We start from the raw sequence: 12,732 nt of genomic DNA on the forward strand, positions 1-12,732 counted from the left end.
GTTTTGAAAGAATGCCATGCAGATGGTAATTTATATATAATTGCACCCACAAGAAACGAATCACAGACAGCTATTTTTTCATTATTCAACTTAGATCTCAAATTCTCTAGATCAGTAACTTGAGGAGTGATTTCCTTGTCTTCTTGAAACTTGAAATCCATGAATTTGTCCACAAGATGGGTCTTGGACAATTCTTCTTCCTTCTTAAAGTGAGCATCTAAGTTGTCCCATATTGCTTTAGCAGTGTTAAATTTACTATAGGTTTCTGCAAGACGATCTGAAAGACAATTCAACAGGTAGTCTTTGCAGAAATCCTCATCTCTAAGCCATTGAGATTCATCAACTTCTTCATCCGTCTCAGCAAAGGTACTCAAAACAGTGTAAAAACAATTCATATATTTGAGACTGAATTGAGTCTTTCGCTTCCATGAGTTAAACTCAGATCCACCAAAGGAGTGAAGTTTGACCATCTCAAAAGGCATAGAAATTTTTTCCATTGGATATTTCAGATGAAATTAAAAATTAGAAAGAGTGCACCTGATTGGCGAATCGCAGAACCAAATTCCAATAACCGTTCCAAGAACCAGAATCCAAGAACGGCGCCAAGACCCGTTCCACGAACCAAAATCCAAGAACCGAACTACGAAGAATTGCAGCACAATATTTGCACCAACAAGATTCGGCAATAAGAATTTGTACTCCACCAAAGATCCAAACTGCTTCGGTTGTGGGAGGCAACCAAACAAATTGGCCTTGTCCTTTCCCACTATCGTGAATAAAGATAAGCAACAGTGAGATCGTCCCCTCTCGTGAATAAAGACAAGCAACAGTGATGAAATGATTGAGGGCTGCAACTTAATGGCTTCAACAAACCCACTTTGGTTCGGTTGAGAGAGGAGAAGGATTCGGTACCCAACTGCAGGATTCAACCAAATATGGGTTCCAACTGATGGCAAGCATAGGTAGGAGATCGACCCTCTCTCTCTCTCTTTTCAAATTACTACAAATCCCCAATAAAAACAGAGACGATTCTGCTTTGATGGAGAGTAATATCTCTGTGGAGAATAAATCCTCACAGTAGAGAGAGGCCAACTTCCTTTGTGTCCCAAAGACAAGAGATAGAGGAGACATCCTCTTATTTTGCTCTGAATTTCTGAACGTGAGATCCCACCTGGAAGTGAGTCCGGCAACGAGTCTCCGGCAAGAGAGAACCTCCGATTGTTTTATTCCAACCAGAGAGAGAGAGAGGCAGACGTTCCCAAGAGAGAACCCTCAGCCAAAAACAATATTTATGCAGACAAAACCCACGCCAAAAAACTTCCGTCGTGATTATTATCGAATCCGGTGATGGGGATCCAAAGCTTTAGAAGTTTAAACCAATCCCAAATCGAAAACAGTTGTTTCCGAGAGAGACACGCCCAAAAAAAAAAAATCTTTGACGAGTAGAAATCCACGCCCAAAAATCCGAACAAGAGAGAGAAGACGGCTAGGGTTTTTGATGCTTTCGTATGCTTCTCTCTCTCAAAAATAAAACGCAAGAACATCAGTCTCTGTCGAGTGAAAGAAAGAGATGGAGGCTGTGGGAGAAATCCGTCTTCTTCCTTTTGTGGGCGTTGATGAAACCCTAAAACCAATAATGCTTTAAGATTGTTAGGGTTATTAGGGTTTAAGCAGGATGCTTAAAGCATTACACCCAAGGTATCTAGTTTGGAATACCAAGTTTGTTGCCTCCAGCCCCTATATATAGAGATACACTAGGGTTAGAAGAGGTTAATGGGCTCCAGCCCAAATGGGCCCACTACACCTGGTCCATTACCTATTGGGCTTATATTAGAACATACATGGGTTATATGATATACCCAACATTTCTATCATAGCATCATGTAGTAGATCATTTCCCTCCTCCTACCTGAGGCTGCCTCTAGGAGTAGGCTGTGCTAAGAAGTTGAGTTGGGACCCAATTGCGGGGCAAATATAAAAGAGATTGGCTACTTCGAAGCATAAGCTTAGTCCCCCCCGGGGGGGGGGTTCCTCACTGTTACCAAGGATGTTCAAGAAAACATCCCTATTTATCAACTTTCCATCTTTAAATGCCCTATGAGCATTTTAAAGAGAATAGCACAAATCCAACGAAGATTTCGTTGGGGCGGATCAGTTGAAAAGCAACGATTACCCTTAGTTGGGGGTAGGTATGGAGGCCTGTAAAGGGAGGTGGGCTGGGAATTAGGAAGATTAGCAGATGATTCAGGCTCTGTTGGGAAAATTGCTTTGGTGATTTGGGGATGAGGAGTTCCAATTATAAGTTAAAGTGATCAAATGTAAGTATGGCACCGCTTTGGGCCATTGGGCTTCAGAAGACAGGTTCCGGAAGCAACGGGTCACAGTTTGGAGAGACATAATGCACCTCATTCACAAATTTAAAAAAGGTACAAGATTGAGAGTTTATTCTGGGATTCGGATAAAGGCAAGATAATTTGGCGCCCCTCAAAGCCCCTGGCTTGTTTGTGATAGAGGTGCATTAGGAGGCCTTAGTGAGAGAATGCATGGAGCGGGTAGGAGACCGCATTTCTTGGAAACCGATCTTTAGGAGGCACTTTTTTGACAGAAAATTCCAAGAAGTGGCAAGGTTCCTCTAGTTGCTCAACGGGTGTCATGTAAAGCAGTCGGGAGGGGACAAAAGGGTTTTGGATCTGGAGTTCTTTAGGAAAATTCTTAGTAAAATCCTTTTATTACCATCTTGTACCAAGTCCTTGGCTCTTCAGAGAAGCTAGAATGTGGTCAATCTAGGTTCCACCTTGTGTATGTTTGTTGGGATGTATCGGCTGCCCTTCACGAAAGAATCCATACGGTAGATTTTCTGTGCAAGCGAGATGATTTTCGATCATTGCGCTCTTTGTATAGAAGCTGCTTAGTCGGTCAATCATATTTTCATTCACTGTAAGACAACTAGAGAGATGTGGAGGAGAATTCTATACAGGTTTAGGATTTGCTGGGTTTTCCCTTCCAATCTTCCTGACCTTTTGAAAGGTTGGAAGTTGGTGCCGTGGAAGAAGAAAGGAAGGATCCTTTGGAACATTGCTCTCCTAGCTACCATCTGGGTCCTTTGGAAAGAGCGAAATATTGTAGTGGTTGATGGTCGCTCTAAATCCTCTGGCTTCCTTTTTATTAAAGTGATTGTGTTGTCAATATTGTGGGCCAAATCCCACACATATTTCTCTTTTGTTTCAACCTTCAACTTATGGAATGGATGGGTAGAGATTTGCTATACTGTGGAGCGTCAACGTAAGATTGTACAGGTGTGGGAACCTCCCTCCCTTGGTCTCCTGAAGCTTAATTTTGACGATCAAGTTTGGGTCATCCTAGCCCCGCAAGCATTGCGGTTGTCCTTCGCGATGAGTCAAGAGCAGTTATTTGGGCATTGCTGGTCCAATAGTGGTAGCATACGCCAGCGAGGCAGAGGTTTGAGCAGCATATTAAGGAATAAACTTGCTAGCAAGAGACTCTTTGAACTGGGTGATCGTAGAGGGTGACTCCCTCAATGTCATCCTCTGGCTCAGCGGCTCTCTTGTGCACCCTCGGAGGTTTGCCCAATATTTTGACGAGATTCAATATATAGTGGATGGATCTTCTATAGTATTTCATCATGTCAGAAGGCCCGCAAATGGCGAGACAGATAAGCTAGTAAGGGAAGGGGTTGCTAAGGAGGGTTCGGAGATGTTTGATTATCTCCCTCCTTGATTTGATTGTTTTTTTTTTCTTTGTTGTCTTTCGATCTCTTCCCTCTTATTTGATGTTTTCTCTTGTTTTATTCTTTTACTGCTCTTTGCATTGACCACCTTGGTATTTGCTTTTTCTAATGAAGATCTATCACCATTAAAAAAGAAAATTATATTTCTTCAAAATAGAGGGGATTTTTTTTTCCTTTACCATTGTAGAGGGAGTATCCACCAAATGTCCACTTATCTGATGGCTAAGATTGTCAGATGGTGGACAATTTCTTGGGATTGACCCATCTGCTATGGTGGCTATAAGATGAATGGTCTAGATTATCAATGGCAAAACTTAAAATGGATGGACCATGTTCTAAAAGTGTTGTTCATCAAATCATGGGGTTCAGTTGCTGAACAGTTTGCACCATCCAATTGCAAAATTGACACACTATTTCACTCAATTGGCTAAAACTCTTCTAGTCAAACAACTCCGGGTTGAATGACTCATTTTATGAACGTTCCCAAAGGAAAACACCTATGAAGAAGCTAAGGCAAGCACGAAGTTATCGTTTTATTAGTGATCATGGTCGTCCAATCGGTGTGACTTTTGTACCATGGTCCATTAACTATATGGACGGCTCGGATCATCTTATTGCAAAACCATTTTAGGGCATTGATGGGCAATTGAACCATATGAGTACATTCTAACAATATGAGGGTTATGAGTTTTATAGGGCCATTCCATCCATCAGGTGTCATTCAATTGGATAATCTTAACCATCCGATTAAAGAACTTTTTCTTTATTTTATGCGATTCGGATCGTAGAGGGATGCTACACTGAGTTGCAGTACAGGGTTTCGTTTGGATTGCCAGAATCGAGAATCAGAAGTGCATGGCATTGGCATCCCCATTTCGATTCTGCTGGAATCAGAATGCCACCTCTTGGGCGGAAAACATATGCATCATAATCATAAATGGCCCCCACCTATTTTGCCCTGGTTTCAATTTCGCCCACCAAATGTCAGAATTTGGCGAAATCCGAATAGGATTCCGATTCCGATGCTTGATTCCAACAATCCAATCACAGTTTACCGGAAAGGCGGAAATAGACTTACACATAATCCTTAGAAAATCAAGTTTGTTTTGCAATCTTCTTTGAAGATTACATTTAAGAGCAATGATAGACTGAAGGGTGCCCTTGCAAAATCCAGTTACAAGGGCCCCCCCATTGGTCCATAGCCAGAAAGTGCATTATTAGGGGACTAAAAAATAGGGATAGGACGTTGACAACTGCAATCATAACTCACTTTGCTTGCCATGGACCAATAAGAGCGCCCTTCAGTCTATCATTCCTTTACATTTAAAATTTTAACCCATTATTTTTGGGTTTCAGTTTGCTTGAACCAAGTTGAGAAAGTAAATTTGGTTGCACTTAATGTTAATAATGATTTTCTGCTCTATGATCGGGTGGTTGGTTGCACTTAAATCAAGCTCCAAAATATTTCTACTATTTAGATCGGAAATCGGTGTTTACATTCAACAATCAGGATTTGAAAAAATTACAAGAAGTAAACTAACTAGAAAATGTAACTTTCACCGATCGGAGGTCAGCCGGAGAAGATGGAGATCAATCACCAGAGAGAATTCTTCCGTGTGTTTACTTTCGCCTCCCCTCGTATGAGCGGGAGAGTCCTCTTTTAAAGGGGATCATACATATTACATTAGTGTAAGGTACGTGTTGCTTCCCGTTGGTTAGAAAGTTAATAGAACTATATTCGGTGTATGCGCCAGTCGAAGCCTGATGTCTTTATCATGTGATTGTGAGATCCGATCTCTAACGACTTCGGCTGATGTGGCCAAAAGAATCATGAGATTTGTTACCAAAGGAGAGCGAAAGGTGATTTGTTTTCTGAACGTCGGATCATTTCTTGACACGCGTTCAGATCGTGAAGGTCAAGACCGATTTTACCCCTAACACTTAATGACGTGGATCCAATCAAGAGCGCTTTCCGGCTCTTTATGCAAGGGCGCACTTGCATCTGTCATTCCTCATATTATTATAGGGAGAGAAGAAGAAGAAGAAGAAGAACTGAGTGGCACATTGCAAAGGAAATACTTTCCACATTGAAACAAAAATCTGATGGAAAATTAGTCAGTCTAAAGAAAATTAAATTTTTTTCTCTAATTTCCAAAATATCACATTTAATTTTTCAAGAAAACAAACCTTTAGACATCCCCCTTTCATTGAACAACACAAAGGCAAGAATTCGGCACTCCCCCAATCTCCCCATCTTCCAATCCACTGTAACATAAAACAATTACAGGAGAGAGAAGTATCAGGAAGTAGATCTAAGTTGTACATTAAGTCATTAGAAAAAAAGTATAGAGACACTTTTTCTTGTTTTGCTGAGCAAAGGTAGAGGGACTTTTTTTTTCCAATTCAAACCACCTATATGAAGCTTTAATTATATTCAACTAAAATAAGTAAACCCAGATAGACCCATGAAAAAAAAGGGTAAAAAAAAGTGGGGATGATTGATATATCTACCTTGATTGAAACTCTTGAACTTGAGCTAGATCCTTGCCTTGGGCATCTGGCCAACTTACTTTCCTCCCATTCCTTAGCTGTTGTTCTTCCACTATGGTTGTTTTCTTGAGATTACTCTTGAGAAGAGGCCCATTAACTATGAGTGATGATGGCCCATTTGTTGCTTTACCACTATGAGTGTTCCTAACTTGTTGACCCTTTTCTTCATGAGTAGAATTGGTTTGCTTAGGAGAGATTTCATGGCTGTTGTTGTTGCTGTTGTTATGCCTAGTTGGTGCATAACAAGAGCACACTAGGGATGTGCACTTGTTCTTTGCCGCCGCCGCCGCCAGGAGTACAGAACAAGTTCACCTCTCTCTCTCTCTCTCTCTCTCTCTCTCTCTGCCTTTGAGACTATCAAATATAACCCAAGCAGTCTAACCCCGGGACAGACCCCAAGCTTAATGGAAGGTCGTTGTGCTGCAGTACGTTTTCCGGCTTCCCTTGCGCTATTTTCACTTGTAATTGGTTCCATCCATCTTGACTCAGAGGTGGGTCAGCCAAGCAGTTCGTGTTCTCGGCCGCTCCCGTTCGTCTGCCCTTGGCACAGGTAGAGTGGTAAACTTAGAGGGCAAGTGGTAAACTTAGAGGGCTCTCTCTCTCTCTCTCTCTCTCTCTCTCTCTCTCTCTCTCTCTCTCTCTCTCTATATATATATATATATATATATATATATATATATATATATATATAGAGGAAAGTGAAGCTACACCGCCGGTGTAACTAACTTAGCTACACCGTCGGCTTAAAATACAATGGGCCCACATTGTTTTGGTGATCCAAAGAATTCATTTGATTAGCCCTCACATAGATAGGGTGTCCACCAAAAATCAGCTCCAAAGGATCATCCCAACCCTATGATTTGTGGAGGCAAAAATGAATGTGTAAAAACCTTCACAAATTTGTCCATTTTTGCCTCCACAGTTTAAAGGGTTGGGATGATCCTATGGAGCTGATTTTTGGTGGACACCCTATCTATGTGAGGGCCTATCAAATGAATGGTTTGGATCACCAAAACAATGTGGGCACATTGTATTTTAAGCCGGCGGTGTAGCTAAGTTAGCTACATCGGCGGTGTAGCTTCACTTTCCTCATATATATATATATGTGTGTGTGTGTGTGGAAAAGGATTGTACGCTCGAGTGTACCAAGCTTATGGTACGCTCAAGTGCCCCAATCACATGGGTCCCATATTTTTTGTGGTGATCCAAAGCATTCATTTGCAAGGCCCTATCATAGATAGGGTGTGTACCAAAAATCGGCTCCATTGAATCATCCTAACCCCTCCAAAAGTGGAGGGCAAAAATAGGCAGATTTGTGGTATGTCAATTTTGCCCTCCACAAATGGATGGGTTAGGATGATCCTATGGAGCTGATTTTTGGTATACACCCCATCTATGTAAGGGCCTTTCAAATGAATGCTTTGGATCATCCTAACAAAGTGAGCCCACATGTGATTGGGCACTCGAGCGTACCATAAGCTTGGTTAGGGTAAGATGAACGAAACTAGAATTCCAACCCATCTGTCACACAATAACTAGAATACAGGATGAGATAACTATGTTCTTAGAAAGAGAATCTCTATGCTTGAAACTGTAGATAGATGATTACTCTTGCCTTGTCATTATGAGAATAGGTTCCCTTTGAGAGGTCGATTTGTAGGGTAGGGTAAGATGAACGAAAAGCAAGAAAGCAATAGAGCAACAACGAGAAGCATGCCTCCCCACTAAAGAGTGGGCTTTTTGCTTTTGCATTTGCACTCATGAGTTGAGAGAAAATTTGTGTTAAAACTACAGTAGATCTCTCTTGTGCTGCCATCAGAGATATCACCTCGAAGGGGACTCATGACACCTATTTTCTGAAAAGCAAAAGACATTCTATTTCACTTGTTCTTCATATATATGATTCTGTCCAACAGGAAAATATACATACACTAATCCTAGAGAGCTCATGGATAGAGGTATCAATGGACCTAGAAACAATGGACCTAGAAGGTCCTTTGGATCAGGATCCGAACATTAAGTAATAGGATTTGGCAAGGTGACTGGATCCAAATGTCGTTGGATCCATATCTTAAGATCCTAAATTATTTCAGATTGTGAACCAGACATACCCACACAATCACATCTCAAAGTCGGCTGTTCGCCACATGGGGTTGTAGTATGTTCCAAAGGGCTGGGCTGTTGAAGCAGTACGTGAGCTCAACATCGTGAGGCAGTTAGGTCCATATCCAGTGTGGGCGTTGGAGCATTGAGAGGAACTTTCCCTAGTACGAGAGAACCATGAAGGACACACCTATGTACCAGTTATTGTGCCCACGATAAACACTAAGTAGCCGATTGCAGACTGGATAACTGCTGAAAGCATCTAAGGAGAAAACCCACCCCGAGATAGTGTCTTAGATACAAATGGAGGGCACCAATGGATGAAAATACCCTTCATACTCTTGTTCATTTATGCCTTTTCATGAAGATCATTTTTTTTAACTTTCAAAAACCATACCCAATGAAAAACGATTCATTTTTTGCTTTTTGTTTTGACCAAAATTCTCGTCTCTGAGATTCTTTCTTCTCTCCTTCCTCCCCCAGTCCTAAGCCGTAACTTTTTTTTTTTGAAAAGTAACTTTATGAAATGCATCAACGAACATTACAAAGGGAATTACATAAAACTGTTCATAAAGTTGAAGTCCCCAAAGGGAATTACATGAAACTGTTCATAAAGTTGAAGCCCCCAGAGAGAACTGAGTGATAGGAATGTTCACCCCCTCTTTTGCCGAGTATCTGCCAAGGAGTTCGCAGTTCTCCTCCGATGTTGTAATTGAGGGTGTAGGAATCTTACTAAGTCCCGAATCTCATCCAGAATCCAATGAATTCGCCACGGACCACCACCCCGATTCTGCACCCAAGCAATTACATTGGAGGAATCACCTTCGACAATCAGAGGTCCCAAATTGTTGTTGGCATACCATTTTAATCCCGTCAGTAACGCCTTCGCCTCAGCCTCGTTTGCATCTCAAATCTCAGCCGAACCCGAGAAAGTCATTACAGTGTGCCCATCAGTGGACCGTAGAATTCCGCCAACGCCCGCCCCGCCCGGGGGACTGAATGAGCTACCATCAAAGTTGAGTTTGAACAAGCCCTCCGGTGGTGGATCTCATCTAGGAGTAATTTGATTGCATGTCCTTTTTTCCTTCGATACCGTAATCCACTGCCGCAATATCATCCCCACAGAGTAAGGAATGCCGCCATTTCTACGGGCCCAAGCAATTATAGTAGCTTAATATCCAACAAGATATACCGCCATGACTTCACTTTTCTGTTAAAATTTCTGGAGTTACGTTCTAACCATATGTGCCAAATAATCGCATAGGGGGTAGCTGTCCACATACAGTTACCAATACATCCATTGAAGAAGCCATTCCAGTGCATGAGGATCTCCGATATACGGTTATGAAGGACCCAGGTAACCCCAAAGGATTTGAAGATAGCCATCCATATGCGAAAAGCAAAGGGGCAGGTCACCAGTAGATGATCGATTGATTCTTCATCGTTGTGGCACATAACACACCAATTCGCACACTGAAAACCCCTTCGCTTGAGGCGATCGACAGTGTTAATGCATCTGTGAGCTACGGTCCATGCAAATGCCACAATACGCGGCGGGCAACATTGCGCCACACACGAGCCAGATTGGAGTCGGGTTCGGATCCTTCATTCAATTTCTGGAAGAACGATCGAACCGAAAAGTCACCTTGAGAATCGGGGCACCAGATCCATTCATCTTCCACATTGGGAGATAAATAATAGTTAGAGAGCTGATTGATGAGTGCCTCGAAAGCAAGATTTCATGGTCCTTCAGGTTGCGACGGAGTCTTATATCACAAAAGACATTTCCGTGTCCACCTCCACGCACCGCATAGTCCGCAATTCTCGCCTCCTTGTTGGATGCGATCCGGAAAAGATCCGGGTAACAATCTTGAAATCTTTGGTCACCGATCCATAGGTCGGACCAGAATCGAATTGAGCTCCCATTACCCGCCTTAAATCTGAGATAAGTAGGAAATCATTTTGGGCAGAACATATAGATTTCCAAGCACCAGACCCTTTACCAACAGAAGGTGTTCCGCATATCCATTCTCCCCAGTCACAACCATATTTGTCACGGATTATTTGATGCCACAACGCGTCTTTTCCGTGCCAAAACGCCATAACCACTTGCCAAGCGGTGCCCGGTTTCTATGTCCGATCTTCCCAATACCCAAACCCCCTTTCTTCCGAGTTTTGCATACAGTCTCCCATTTAAGCAGATGTTTAGCTTTTTTGCATTGACCATTCTCGTCCCAGAGAAAATCTCTCTGCAATTTTTCGATTCTAGAAGCGACTATTGCCGGGATCCGGAATAGCGACATAAAATAGACCGGCATATTCGATAACACGGCCTTGATTAAGGTAATGCGACCCCCGAATGATAGGTAACGTTTTTTCCAGGTTGCCAATTTCCTCTCAATCCGTTCAGTAACAGGATCCCATAGGGACGACTTGGGGATTCCGAATCCCAGAGGCAATCCCAAGTATTTGATCGGCAATTCAGCTTTAATGCATCCCAGAGCATTCGCATGTTCCATTACATTTGCAGAATCAATATTTATTCCGGCCACCGCACTTTTAAAGAAATTGATTTTCAGTCCTGATATAATCTCAAACCAACAGAAAACCCTTTTAATATTTCTCATTCAATTGACACCATCTTCCAACAGAAGTAAGGTATCATCAATAAATTGTAGGTGGGACACCGTATTCGAATGGCGATTGATTCTAAGGCCCGATATATACCCTTTTGCCTCGGGTTTGCGAATTAGCAAGCTCAGAACTTCCACAACCAAGATAAAGAGATATGGGGATAAGGGATCACCTTGTCTCAAACCCCGCGACCCTTTGAAGAAGCCGGCCGGTGATCCATTGATTAGAACTGAAAAGCATGCGGAGGATAGACATGCTCTTATCCATCCTCTCCATCTATCGCCAAATCCCATTTTTTGCATCGTGAAGTCCAGAAAATTTCAGTCCACGTGGTCATAAGCCTTTTCAAGATCAACCCTCACGATTACCCCATTTCCACCCTCTCTTTTGATTGAATCAATTACTTCATTTGCAATTAAGATCCCGTCAAGAATTTGGCTCTTCTTCACAAAAGCACCCTGATATTTGGAGATGAATTTTTCCATGACAGTGGATATACGCCTTGCAAGTACCTTCGCCAATAATTTATACATGCCACCAACGAGAGTACTCGGCCGATAGTCCTAAGCCCTAATTGTGCTCAACTTAAGTAGGACCCAAAAAGCACTCTGAAAGGGACCCGGCTAATAAGCGATGCGAATGGATCGTGACCAAGACATAGATTGACCTATCTCGAAAGCAAAAGAAAAATGATTGAATCAGACCAAAATCTATAGTTGGATAATCTAGTGTTTATTGGTCGATTCCTTCTTGTAGGTAGCGAAAGCATCTTATAGACTGTCTTTAAGAAAGCTACATGAATAATTCAACAAAAAAAAAAAAGACTGCAAATTTTGCTTGGTTTTTATTAGCAGATATAGATAAAGAAAATGTTCGTGAAAGGTTTTAGCAGATTGGACAAAGGTTATTAGCGAAAAAAATCATGTCATTAAGCAAAAAAAAAAAGAAAGAAAACAAAAGCAGCACCCACAAGCACTGTAAGCCTTTATGAGACACCCATGTAGAGCACTGTTCTATAGGCAGCATCTTGAGAGTAATATGACTTCAAGGCTGATTTGATCTTCTCCTCTGTAAATATACTCCCGTATAACAATCTCAAGTATCGGAGAAGCTTACATAAATTAAGTGATGCTCATGAACATGCCTGCTTTATTTTTTATTGATTCGACAGATGTCCATGAAAACAATTGCTTTACTTTCAGACCAACTTCCTTGTTTTCTTGCACAAGTGTCACTGTACCACTAAGCCATTCTTTGAAAGTTTTATTTCACAAAAGGGGGTTCTGTTTTGCTAGAAGCTCTAATTATTGAAAAAAAGGCTCAACCCTGGACAGGCGGTGGAAACTACCAAGCTAAAGAGGAAGTGGATACACACAGAGACAAAGAGAAATTAGAAAACTTAAAAACCTACCTATTCAAAACAGGTTCTAGATCAGATGTGAGTTTCATTGTCAAAATCCCAAGGATTGTATTGTTATCAAAGTTTGTCGTAGAAAATATACTAAAATGCATTGGACATAAGTGGCTACAAAGCTTTCACTATCTAGCATTCATGTGCAACACAAGGAGCAGTGCTCCTTGTGAAAGAAATCAACCCATAACTTCATGCGAGGAAACACTCAAAGACCTTAGCTACTCATTTACTAAATGGTCTAAAAAGTCACAAAGCTCCTCATCACATCACCCACAGGATGTAA

The 12,732-nt window shown here is 41.7% G+C and overlaps 1 long non-coding RNA gene across 1 annotated transcript; it reads right to left on the reverse strand.

The window, feature by feature from the left end:
• Positions 1-5,211: 5,211 nt before the first annotated feature.
• LOC143847167 (uncharacterized) lies at positions 5,212-6,901 on the reverse strand. Its single transcript, XR_013234957.1, has 3 exons — positions 6,260-6,901; positions 5,936-6,013; positions 5,212-5,750 (listed from the first exon to the last, which is right to left on the reverse strand). It is a non-coding gene; the product is annotated as an uncharacterized LOC143847167 (long non-coding RNA).
• Between the last annotated feature and the right edge of the window lie 5,831 nt (positions 6,902-12,732).

The sequence above is a fragment of the Tasmannia lanceolata genome, unplaced genomic scaffold, assembly GCF_043159265.1.
Source record: "Tasmannia lanceolata isolate RefF3 unplaced genomic scaffold, GAP_Taslan_0.1 ptg000015l, whole genome shotgun sequence".
NCBI lineage: Eukaryota > Viridiplantae > Streptophyta > Magnoliopsida > Canellales > Winteraceae > Tasmannia > Tasmannia lanceolata.